The sequence below is a fragment of the Canis lupus genome, chromosome 12, assembly GCF_003254725.2.
Source record: "Canis lupus dingo isolate Sandy chromosome 12, ASM325472v2, whole genome shotgun sequence".
NCBI lineage: Eukaryota > Metazoa > Chordata > Mammalia > Carnivora > Canidae > Canis > Canis lupus.
In genome coordinates, this window is record NC_064254.1 from 28,858,709 (window position 1) to 28,872,732 (window position 14,024).

At 32.9% G+C, this 14,024-nt stretch overlaps 1 protein-coding gene and 1 non-coding gene across 2 annotated transcripts in view; one reads left to right on the forward strand and one right to left on the reverse strand.

Annotated features, from left to right (window-relative positions):
• The window catches only part of EYS (eyes shut homolog), a 1,522,493-nt gene that overhangs the window by 1,485,628 nt on the left and 22,841 nt on the right, over nucleotides 1-14,024 (reverse strand). The gene's annotated exons all lie outside the window — the stretch shown is intronic.
• Nucleotides 5,427-5,532, forward strand: LOC112641879 (U6 spliceosomal RNA). The gene has a single exon (XR_003124869.1). It is a non-coding gene; the product is annotated as a U6 spliceosomal RNA (small nuclear RNA).

The window sequence follows — 14,024 nt, forward strand, 5'->3', positions numbered from 1 at the left end:
TTCAGGAAGGGGAAATGGCATACCAAGACCATTTTAAGCAGAGTATGTGAATTAGAATGGCTGAATCTAAGCTTAGGAGACATGCTCAATTCAAATTTTGATTAAGTGTTCTTTATAAAGCAGACGTACTACTGGTATATTGGACAATTCTTTGTTCTTTATAACAATTCTTTTGGAGGATGTTTAACATCACTGGCCATCATCTACTAAATTCCAGTACCACTCACTAGTCCTTGTGACAAGATCAAAAGAACCCCCTTGCTCACCCTGCCCACTGCTTTCCCAGATGCCTCCTATGAGAATGTCACACACATACCTGTTCCATGGTATTGAAGGGCATTGTTGAGTACTGGGGAATTTGGACAATATTCAATGGAAAACAAGGATAAAAAATAAATAAATAAATAAATAAATAAATAAATAAATAAATAAAAAGAAAAAAAAGAAAACAAGGATAAAGAAGATGTTAGATAACTAACATGATCACATATGACATCATACTCTGACATCATACTACATGATTGTATTATACTTTATAATATTGAAGGAATAAATCATTTATGTGATAATATATTCAAACTGTAAGAGAATGAAAGGAACCATCCTTTTTTTTTTTAAAAAAAAAAAAGCTTTATTTATTTATTTATTCATGAGAGACAGGCAGAGACAGAAGCAGGCTCCCCACAAGGAGCTCAATGCAGGACTTGATCCTGGGACTCCAGTATCATGACCTGAGCCAAAGGCAGATGCTCAACCACTGAACCACTCAGGCATCCTGAAAATGTGAAAGTTTTAAGATTCTTTGAGAATCCAGTTACAAAATGTACTAGTTTTTAGAGCTCAACACTTGTTATTGCTTCACTGACAGAAACTGCATCAGGACATATCTGTTATTTTTTAACAATTCTATATGGTCTTCAAAGATAAACATGAAAAGATATTTTAATTATCTACATAGATATTTACATATACACTCAACACACAAATATAGTTTTGAAAAATTTTAATTTCTTTGAAGTGATTTTTTGGGTAAATTCTCTTAACAATTTGGCAATTATAAACACAATGTTTTTAGTACTACATTATGAAAAAAAGTAACAACTTAAGTCCTGATGAAAGTAGTGGTCAAAATAAACTCAGTGTTTCAGCCAAATTATTTCATTCAATAAAGCTGTGTCCACAACACATGATTCTCTTTAGTATTATTACATTATTCCCTCAATGTTCACCATGTTTACATATTCCACACTGTGACATGTGAAGTTGTGTATGATTTTTAAGGTGTGTTATCAGTGATGGAGCTATGAATGAATTATGTAATCAAGTTAGAAGATATGCACTCCAGTTTTCTTTAATATCCTGGTTGGAAGGCGTGCTGTTCCTCACCCTACCCCCCAAACCCCCCACCACTATCTGGAGAAAAGTAGGTTCAACTCAGTGCTATCCTCTCCATTCTGTCATTTCTATTCATCATTAGCATTTGACTGGAAATCATGGTGTATTATCTGGAAGCAATAGAGCATGACATGCTAGTTAAAAACAACAGTTCTGATTAAATGTTAGGTTTGTGAATTTGATTCTCACCTTGGGGAACTAACGCCCACATCCGTATGCACAAGTTAATTTGTTCTCAGTGTATTTGCTTTCCATCATAAGCTCTGGCCTGAGAACAAAAATAACCTAGTCCAAAGGATTCTTGGAACCATCTGCTATGCTTTGCCTTATGAGACTTCTGTTGTTATCCTTTACTAAAGCATGACTTGGGTGATGTTCTCAATGACGTATTGTTTTCCTGCTGTTTGTTTTGGCTTTCTTCCTATAGGGAATTTGAGAATTGTCTCCAACTGCCTACAGCTTAGATAGTCAATTATAGAACTTTAGCCTTATTGGGTGCATATGGGATATATGAAGGATTTTTTTTTAATTAAAATCTTTTGAGTTGTCGACCCATGAAAAAAATAAAATCTTACGGGATCTTTCTGAAATTTTTATGATCATAAAAACATACTGAGTTGTTAACTTTCTCAAACTATACTTTTGTATTGAAATGTATACAATTTAATACAAAAAGAAAACTGGGAGTGAAGTTGGTATATGATGATATCTATAATTATTAACTACTGAAAATAGCAAACTACTAGATGATTTGAATTTTACTCTGTTTAGATTCAATTGTGAGGTAAATTTTAAAAAGATAATTCAATCAGATAAACAAAATATTTTCAGAATCTTGTTTGAAAGCAAAGGCAAGAAAAATAAGTCTTTCGAGAATGAATTTTGTGCATTTCTTGCCTTTACTTTCCTCAGAATATTTAGTTTCTTTGGTCCTCTCTTCTCTCACCTTCTGTTCCTTCATTCTTCTGTTTTCTGCTTTGAAGTAATTTTTTTTTTTCTTTACTTAAGCCTCTCACCTTTTTATCTTCCTTGTTCTTCTTACAACCTCTCTGGGACCTATTCCTCATTTTAGATGCTAATTAGCACTTGCTAATTGAAATTTTAAAAGCTGAGTATTATAAACACTTTAGCACATCACAAAATTCTGTGATCATAGGCAGATTTCAAAATAGTTTCATGTGTAAAATAGAAGATGCTAAGGCCTCTGCTGTCTTTTAAAGACAGTGTGAAAAACAGAATATGTGTCTAAACTTTACACTTATTTTCACAGTGAATGTCTAATTCTGCCATTCTTACACAGTTTGAAAACAAACCAGGCTTTTATTGGTTTCTGGTCTGTGTGATTACTGCCATCAAAATCCTGGCCTAATAGCTCCTTCAAAGGTGCCATAGATATAACAGATTTTATAATATTCATTCCAGATTCCTCTATGTCTATGTTTCATAGTTTCTCACAGAAAATCAAATATGAATAAACGATCCTAGGTATAAGGGGAAAAGAGATCATTCTTAGGGAGTCCAATTTTAATTCCATTTTTTTCAGTTAGATTGTATTTATAAGATGTTGGAGGTTGGATTCTCTGAAAATCAGTTGTTGATACATAGTTTAGTGTATAGAAGGAAGGGGGGGGGGATATCTGCAGAGAGGTAAAGTGAAGAGTCATATAGTCACCAGAGCCTCTTGTGAACAGGACAGTGTAGATCAAAAATAGCTGATCAGAGTGGAAAATGGCTGGGCCTTTATAGTTTGTACCTCATTCGACAGTGTTGGATGTACACTGCTTTGAGAAGTTTGACCTTGGGAGAGTCAACTCTTCTGCTGAGGAAATCTCCAGGGTAACTGCCCTCTGAAGCATTCCTGCCATTAGCACTCCCAGCAGCTGGGGCAATAAGTCTCCTTAATGGAAGTGGATGACACATCTCCACATCCAGCACCTAAGAAATAGTTCACATATTTGGAATTTTGCTGATGAATTTTGTTGTGTAACATGACATCTGCTTAGCTCATCCTTGTCATGGGGATTTTTGATATACTTGAAACTTGCTTCTTCTTTGATATTACTCATTTTATTCACATACAGATCAGCTTCATGTTAACTTTTTTTTTCATGTTAAGTTTTATTTATTTATTTATTTTTCTCATTATCTATTTTTTTTAATTTATTTTTTATTGGTGTTCAATTTACTAACATACAGAATAACCCCCAGTGCCGGTCACCCATTCACTCCCACCCCCCGCCCTCCTCCCCTTCTACCACCCCTAGTTCGTTTCCCAGAGTTAGCAGTCTTTACGTTCTGTCTCCCTTTCTGATATTTCCCACACATTTCTTCTCCCTTCCCTTATATTCCCTTTCACTATTATTTATATTCCCCAAATGAATGAGAACATACACTGTCCTTCTCCGATGGACTTACTTCACTCAGCATAATACCCTCCAGTTCCATCCACGTTGAAGCAAATGGTGGGTATTTGTCATTTCTAATAGCTGAGTAATATTCCATTGTATACATAAACCACATCTTCTTTATCCATGTTAACTTTTAAATGTGGGTAAGATCTGTCAGTTTTAGTTGACACATTTCTTTGGTTTTTATTTTTTCTCCCTTTAGAAGTATTTATAAATATAACTACTAGCAAAATTGTTGCTATTATTCATTCTTTACTTTTTGTGGACATTTTCTACAATAATTTGAAAAATAGAAGCTTCCAGATAAATGGGTATAGTCAACTCTACGCATGGGGAATAATAGTGCCTTTAAATCTGGCACAAAGTAGAGGAAGAGAATAAAGACTCATGTTTATGGTGTTTATTAGTAGTACTATTTGAACATTTGAGGATAAATGAGAGAATGTATTTTCATTTGTTTATATACAATACACACACACATACACACACAAACACACTTTGACCATGTTTTGATTACACTTTAATTTAAGGAATTTATATCTATCACTTTAACCAGAATGGATTAATTGATACTCAGTAATAACTCGGATGCCTCTTCAGCAGTACATAATAATTTCTTTTACATTGTAAATGCTCAATAAATATATATTTGAATGATAATTTATCTGTCTTTAGAATTACTAGGATATATAGTCTATCATATTTTTAACCTCAGAAATCCTAGTTTTATCATTAGTTTAAAAGTGTGTTCATATATAACAAACAGTAATTTTAGCAAACATGTAGTCATTTGAATGCTAAACCAACTGTGGCTTTTTCAGTTGCTGCCTCTACAGTGAGAAGGTTCTTATACTATAGCACTACTTCTTATATATATAAACTGATGTTGACTTTTTCTTTCTTGTAATTTAAATGCATATTTTAACATTTTATCTTTATAAAGATTGATGATTCTGAATTATTACATGTTATTTTAAAACGTAACTCAAAAGTATATTATCAATGAACAACTTATTTATAACAATACATTTAAAATAAATCATTACACATATTTTGTCCTGTTAAGTGTTTAAAGAAAAATAAGAATTTTTTCTTAATTTGAAAATTATTCACAGGAAAATAGGGAAGCTTCACTAGTCTTATTTTTTTATATATCTATATGTAATCCTTAATAAAATTTAGTAATAACAATTTAATTAAATGGGATAATATTGTCCCATTTATAATAATGCCTGGCATCTAGTAAGTGTAAAATGAATGTTAACTCTACTAACAGTGACTAAGTAAACAAGTAGCTAAACAGAATATAATAAATCTTTCCAATAATATACTTTCAGGTTCTAAAATTTAAGTAATAGTTGTATCATTCTGATAAAAAAACCCACTATTTTGATTGTAATAAATGAAACTATTTTAAGATTTTATTTATTTATTCATGAGAGACACACAGAGAGAGGCAGAGAGACAGGCAGAGGGAGAAGCAGGCTCCATGCAGGGAGCCTGATGTGGGACTTGATCCTGGAATTCCAGGATCATGCCCTGAGCTGAAAGCAGAGGCTCAACCACTGAGCCACCCAGGCGTCCCAAACAGAAAATATTTTGAAGAACAAAAATAAGATTGTAGTGCTCGCTTCGGCAGCACATATACTAAAATTGGAACGATACAGAGAAGATTAGCATGGCCCTGCGCAAGGATGACACGCAAATTCGTGAAGCGTTCCATATTTTTTGTTTTTATTTAAAAAAAAAAATAAGATTGTAAAATGATGACTTGTTACTAAATTAAATTTCCCTAAATTAAATGAGATGTTCTAATATTGAGTCAGATTTATCTGCTTGAAATAATTAAGTTTCTTAGTGTATATCAGATATATTTATAGAAACCATTAAGGTAAGATTAATTATATTATAGCTTGTAATGTATTACCTCACTCATGATAATAATATGTAATTAGTTGAATTCGCTGAGCATTTTCAAACTGTATTCCTAATTTAAAAAAAAATGTATAACTGAAACTGACATGTGTCTACAGTCAAATCTCATTTGGAAGATTTGCAGACCATTTATTACTGAAGTCAATTGACACTGCCCTTAAGTAAGCTCTGAGACAGTTATGCAGAGAGAAAGCCTTACGTGCATTATTCGAACCTAAGGGAATTATGTGTTGACAAATACCATTCAGGCCTAACATACTGGTCTTCTTATACATGGTCATGCAGTAAATTATCATACTTGCAGATATCATGTACTCAACCTCCTATGAGTAACCAGAGACAATCTAAATATGTTGGGTCCAAATATGAGCAACCATTCATTAAAAACCAACAAACTCTAATCAGTCAGTCTATTGATAGGCAATCCAAAAGGCACCTCCTTTTATAGGGCATCAAATCACAAACAAGGTCACGAAATCTTTTAAAAAAAGTTAACCTGCAAAACCCAGAGAAATTTTTATAGATACACAAACTGGGATTGATTTGTTCATTCATATGTTTTTTTTTTTTCATTTTATGTATGAAGTAACCGGCAAAACTGGGTTTGAAACCAAAGTATTTCTGACTCCAAAACTGTTAAAGATGTTAGTGCTGTTTATCAATATTTCTAATTCTCCTTTTGAACATGTAAGGATTGATATAGAACCTCTCTACCTTTTTGAGGTTGGGTTTGGCTTGTGATTGAATTTAGTCAGAGAAATCTGTGCAGATGTGTATATGTTACTTAAGAATGAAAGTAACTATACAAAAGCCTCTCGAGGGATGTCTTTTGATGCAACTGCAAAATCTTGGTTGATATGGAAGAGCAAGGCTTTGTTTGATAGTTGCCTTGGAATGTCAGCTAACCTTGCAATTGTGCCTATATTAGTGAGAAATAAATCTTTCTTGTACTAAGTCCCTGCTATCATTTGTTTGTTTGTCTGTTTGGTTGGTTGGTTGGCTGCCTTGGCATAGCCTCATATTCAGATAAATAAAAACAAATTCAAGCTTATTCCAGTATTTTTTCAATGCCAATGAACCAAATTGAAAGTTATTCTAGAAAATTAATATTTTTACCTACAAATCATACTTAAATATCCGTATGTATTTCTAACCTTAATGAGACCTGTACAAGTGTGAGAAAAATCCTCAAATATCAGTCAGTTTCTTTGCATGAATGGTCCACAGTATCTCAAGCTCATGAAGTACAGAGTTAGCTTTTCATTTTACTCTACCCTCAAAACCCATGTTATGCATTGAACACCAAGTCATCTCAGTGGGGAACATGGAAGCAACCCTATTTCTTAACCCTCCTGTATCCCCCACCATACATAACCAATTACACAGCAAATTTTGTTGACTCTTAACATGTATTTGTATCATTGGTGACCGTTCAGACCTTCATCTTTGGATTATAATAACCGGATTTAATGCAATCTCTCAAACGCCAAATTATCCTCTACCCTTGCTAATTAAGATAGCATGCTAAAATTCAAATCCAGTAATGCATAAAGTATGTTAACGGATATTTGTTTTGGATAGTAGAGAAGTAGAACTTCTCTACTATTGCACTTCACATCATCCAAGGAATTTCTTTGTAGACATCTTTTGTCTTCTTTTTTTTCATCAACCTGTGACTTGCTCAAGGAGAGACCATGGATTCAGCTTTTCAGACTCTGTTCTCAAGTTACTCCCATCCCTACCTCCCATCCTTCTTTCCTACTTGGTTCCCAGCCTAATCACAAGGAATACACAATGGAAATCCTGCCTGGCAAATGAAGGCTAAGGTAAGGACCCCAAAAGACAGAATTATTAATGGAAATCTGAACAAGGCATCCTCAAAAATAGTTTCCGAACTTTGTGATTAATTTTCCAATTGCCATTTATAACTTCAAAGCTAAAGAGACATCGTATATTTTTGTTAATAGAATTGCTCAAAAATAACATTTCTGTTGTTAAATTCAGATTTATATAATCTAATCCAGCACAGACAAAACATGAAACATCTGGAATTTAAGGTGTCCCCGGTATGAGCAACATTTTATATTTGTCCACAAAGTACACATGCACTTATTTTATTCTTGAAAATGAAACAGAGTATTATTTTTTTATTATCCACTAGAAATACCATGGTTTGCCAGCCACTGAGGAGTTTTGCTAGCAAAGTTTCAAGTGAAAAGCCATTACCGGGCTATCTTAAGCCTAAAGAGCATCTAAAAAGTACACTTATTCATATTTGTTTAAATATGTATGCAAATTCAAATTGCAATAATAGAGAGGATTTACTAAGTCATATCACTGTAAAGAGAAAAATGTACTTGTAAAATGATCTGATCAAAAAATAAAAAAAAATTAAATAAAGGAAATGTAGAATTTTAATAGAATTGATGTTTGAGAAATTTGTTCTTAAAAAATTGCCTTCGTATTTTCTTTGATTTAAGAAAATCAGAGGGAGAAACTTCTGCTATGATAGAATTATGTACAGAATTGTGAAGGGCTGATAAGAGGACTCCTGCTATGTGAGCTTTGCCTAAATTAATTGAACAAGACACACCTACTAGTTTGAAAAGCCATAGTGTATTACAGAGAGAGAGAGAGAGAGAGATGTGATGAATATATATGACACAGAGACTGGGGATATTTAATTAATATTTTCACTTATTGGGGATATTTAATTAATATTTTCACTTATTAGCAAAGATCAAGCAGTTGATATTCATAGTGATGTTTTAAATGCCAGTGATATTAATTTGAAATAATTGTTCTCATTCTGTACATTATTTTGCATAGGTAAGCAAGTTGAATTTAGAGCTTCTAATAATTTAAGTGTGAAATAAAATGACTAAAGAATGAACCAGAGTAGTTTTCAGTATTAATATAAGAATATGCAAATAATTAAGATAATAAGGATGTATGTAATATTGAAGATAATGAAATATTTTGAATTTTCCAATTTAATGAAAAGGAAGAATAAAATGAATATTTTTGTACAGTATTTTTCCAAAGGTCACGAGAAAGAAATGCCTGATACGTGGTAAGTAAACATTTGTTAAATAAATGAGTAAATGAAAGATGCTCTTGTTATACTCTTGCAAAGATCTTAAACATCCGTACACATAAAGGTTAATAAAAAGCAAACAAAAAAGATGAAGCAAATATTCAAAAAAACTAATATAGCTGAAAATATCTTTACAGGGTACCTGAGTGGTGCAGTCAGTTGAGATTTCTACTCTTGTTTTGGCTCAGGTGGTGATCTCAGGGTAGTGAGATTGAACCACTGTTGAGCTTTTACACTCTATGCTCAGCACAGAGTCTACTTAAAACTCTCTGCCCCTTCCCACCCTCTCAAATAAATAAATAAATAAATAAATAAATAAATAAATAAATCTAAAAAAAGGAAATATCTTTGAAATTATGAGGTAACAACAATAACAACAATATAATAACTTTTCTTTCCTGGGGAGTGGTCACTATTATTATGGTTAATTCTTCCTTGGTGATAATCCAAATTTCAAGTGTTATTCCTATACTCTCTTCCTTCTTTTTCTTATGAATACATATATATGTTTATGTTTTACATTTATAGGTATATATCTATATCTATATACCTATCTATACACACACACACACACACACACACATGCACATACACACATATATTTCCATCATTTATATACTCCCTAAGAGAAAAAAAGGAATGGGAAAGTAAAGAAAACTTCCAGAGACTTGGAAAGAGAAAAGAAAAAGGGATGAGTTATGGTGCCTTCTAAACTTCATTCTATCAAATGTTATCTACCTAAAGATAATAACATCTTTTATTTCTAACTCAATAAGTCCAAAAAAAAAAAAAAGAAATAGAAAAGCAAAGTCCTTCTGTACAAAATATAAATTTATACTTGCCATAATACAAATATTTACATTTTTTAAAATGCAGAATAATATGTGACTTATATCATCTTACCTACAAAGATATTAAAGTCTTTCAAGTCTTCCATCTCAATTATTGTTTTTTTTTCCTGTTTGTGTTCTATATGATACAGAAAGAAAAAAAAATCTCCACAATTGTGATACCATTTAACTTGTCTCATTAGACCTGAAAATTTGTGCAATACCACTAAGTCAATTGGAAAGAATTAGTGTTAATAATAGGGAAAAAAAGATTAAATATTTGTTTTCTTTATTTAGATTCATGCTGACCCAGAAACAAAAGCTGGTTCCAGTGTACCCAGATATTCTACTCTAGTTCCTCAATCAAATACACAAAATTTTGCTCTGATGTTTAGTAGTATTTGGGCCTTGAGTAGATCAATAGATTACTACAAATGACATAATAGTTATCAAATTAATTTGTAGTTTGGATCAACTAAGTATACATACACACAGACTTTCCCAGCCTTACGCTATACTATTAAAGTAGAAAACTATTCCATTAATATGATTCATTCCTTCTAAAGACTTGGAATATATGGATTTTTTAACAAACTTATCTCCACTTCTAAATAAAAATATTTACTAAAGGGTCAATTATACTATTTTCAAATATGAAGGTCAAATTATATTTCTATATCAAACATTAGGAGATAAGTTACCAAAAAATGTACTTTCATTTAAAAAATATTTTCCAAGTTTAGTTTCTTCAAATATTAGTAAAATATTATGAATTTCTACAGAAACTGTATTATGTGGTTCGTATGATTGATTGATTGATGAAATGAGCTATAGTACTCTACAGATCTACTTCTGTCATACAAGTTAGCCAAAATGGCCCCTGTGTATTGACTCCTAAGTTGTTTACTACTTTACAGCAAGCTGGGTCCATTAAACTCAAAAGTCTATCAGTGACAAACTCAGATTTCTACACATTCAATTGTTTTACACACAGCCCAAATAACATTATTTTTAGCAAATTAGAGCCTATCTGCATTACATACGTAGCAAAACTGCACTTAGGATTTACTAGTTATAGATAAAACATACCCTGGGACTATAAAAGACATCAAGCAGCTGCTCTTCAAAAGTCTCTGATCTGGCAACTCCCAGCTGTATTGCTGAGCAGTATCACCTCAACATGTGAGACCTTTCCTCACTTCCCCTCATCTCTCAGAGTTCTTTTGCTCTTTTTGCCTTCTGGGTGGTGACTCTGATCTCCTGTTTCAGAAAAGTCTCCTGATGTGAGAGTCTTAATTGTAGTACAAACCCAACCCAAATAAAACTCTCTGTGGGCTACTGTCATCTAGTGATCATGGCTATTTCCTTTATCAGCCAGAAATCCTTGAACTCACTATACCATCTCAAGTTTCAACTATATTCAATAGATCTTAAATGTGATTTTTCAATCTTGTACCACAGTATGCTACCACTGTACATTTATTATGATGGCTAAAAGAAAAAAAAAGAAAACTTACAACACCAGTGTGGGTGAAAATGCCAAATAATAGGTATTCATATGTTATTGATGAAAAGTAGGACTAGAGTAGAGCACTCTGATAAACAAATAGTTTAGCAGTTTCTTATAAAATTAAACATATACTTACCATATGACTTAGCAATGTTATTCTTGCATATATGCCATATAAAATGAAATCTTACTACCCTAGAGAATGAAACATAAATTCTATATATGAATGCTAATGGTAGCTTTATCCATAATCATAAAAAATAGAAATGACACAAATGTCCTCAAATGAGTGAATACCCAAGCAAAGTCTGATACATGTACATAATTGGATACTACTCAGCAATAAAAAGGAATGAACTATGACAACATGCAAAACTTGAATGGATTTCAAAGATATTTTGGTAAAAACCAGTCTCAAAAGCTTATGTCATATATGAATCTTTTAAATGATGTTCTTGTAAATGCAAACTATAATGACAACAAATAGATGAGTGGTGCACATTTTAGGATGGGGGAAATGTGACTATAAAAGGATTAGCATGAAAAAGGTTTTGTGATGATGGAATTGTTCTGTATCCTAATTGTAATGGTAATTATGCAAACCTATACACATGTTAAAATTTAAAGAACTTCAAAATGCATACAAAATCAATTTTATGCTACTTTAAAACAATTTAATCAATTCTATGCTACTTTAAAAATAAAAGCTAAAAATTATTTGGATAAATAGGATGGAATGTAGCATTATTAAAATCATATCTTGTCTCCTTCAATTGTGTATTTGTCTATTTGCACATAGAAATATCTTCTGCGTAAGTCAATTGTTGAAATATCCCATTATTACATCACTGTAATTTGATTTCACAAAAAGATCCTTAAATTTTGGAATAGCTTTTATGTTTATAATTTAATAGAATCTTTCACTAAATTTAAAACTATTTATTATCCCACAAAAAGTATTTTAAATTGTGTTACATGGGTTACCTTTAAAAACAAGTTTACTTTTTATGAGTATTATGTGTTGTCAGTATGTCAAATTTTTTTTAAGATATAAAGATTTATAGGAAAAAATTATTGAAATAATCTATGAAAATCAAAACATTTTCATAAGACAATATTCATTTTTCCAATAGAAGTAAATTAACAGCAACATAAAACAACTGACTTTCTGTATCCCATTTCTCCTCTTTAAATTTCATATCTCTCCATATAACCCTGAATCCTTTTAGTACTTCAGTTTCTGGTTGAATTATGCTAATTTTCTCAGAGGACTTTAATCCATGGGTAAAGATGTATTTTTATTTATTTATTTTTAATAAATTTATTTTTTATTGGTGTTCAATTTACCAACATACAGAATAACACCCAGTGCTCATCCCGTCAAGTGCCCCCCTCAGTGCCCGTCACCCATTCACCCCCACCCCCTGCCCTCCTCCTCTTCCACCACCCCTAGTTCGTTTCCCAGAGTTAGAAGTCTTTATGTTCCTTCTCCCTTTCTGATATTTCCCACACATTTCTTCTCCCTTCCCTTATATTCCCTTTCACTATTATTTATATTCCCCAAATGAATGAGACCATATAATGTTTGTCCTTCTCCGACTGACTTACTTCACTCAGCATAATACCCTCCAGTTCCATCCACGTTGAAGCAAATGGTGGGTATTTGTCATTTCTAATAGCTGAGTAATATTCCATTGTATACATAAACCACATCTTCTTTATCCATTCATCTTTCGTTGGACACCGAGGCTCCTTCCACAGTTTGGCTATTGTGGACATTGCTGCTATAATCATTGGGGTGCAGGTGTCCCAGCGTTTCATTGCATCTGTATCTTTGGGGTAAATCCCCAACAGTGCACTTGCTGAGTCATAGGGCAGGTATATTTTTAACTCTTTGAGGACCCTCCACAGAGTTTTCCAGAGTGGCTGCCCCAGTTCACATTCCCACCAACAGTGTAAGAGGGTTCCCTTTTCTCCGCATCCTCTCCAACATTTGTGGTTTCCTGCCTTGTTAATTTTCCCCATTCTCACTGGTGTGAGGTGGGACTCATTGTGGTTTTGATTTGTATTTCCCTGATGGCAAGTGATGCAGAGCATTTTCTCATGTGCTTGTTGGCCATGTCTATGTCTTCCTCTGTGAGATTTCTGTTCATGTCTTTTGCCCATTTCATGATTGGATTGTTTGTTTCTTTGGTGTTGAGTTTAATAAGTTCTGTATAGATCTTGGAAACTAGCCCTTTATCTGATACGTCATTTGCAAATATCTTCTCCCATTCTGTAGGTTGTCTTTTAGTTTTGTTGACTGTATCCTTTGCTGTGCAAAAGCTTCTTATCTTGATAAAGTCCCAATAGTTCATTTTTGCTTTTGTTTCTTTCGCCTTTGTGGATGTACCTTGCAAGAAGTTACTGTGGCCAAGTTCAAAAAGGGTGTTGCCTGTGTTCTCCTCTAGGATTTTGATGGAATCTTGTCTCACATTTAGATCTTTCATCCATTTTGAGTTTATCTTTGTGTATGGTACAAGACAGTGGTCTAGTTTCATTCTTCTGCATGTGGATGTCCAATTTTCCCAGCACCATTTATTGAAGAGACTGTCTTTCTTCCAGTGGATAGTCTTTCCTACTTTATCGAATATTAGTTGACCATAAAGTTGAGGGTCCACCTCTGGGTTCTGTATTCTGTTCCATTGATCTATGTGTCTGTTTTTGTGCCAGTACCACACTGTCTTGATGACCACAGCTTTGTAGTACAATCTGAAATCTGGCATTGTGATGCCCCCGGATATGGTTTTCTTTTTTAAAATTCCCCTGGCTATTCGGGGTCTTTTCTGATTCCACACAAATCTTAAAAT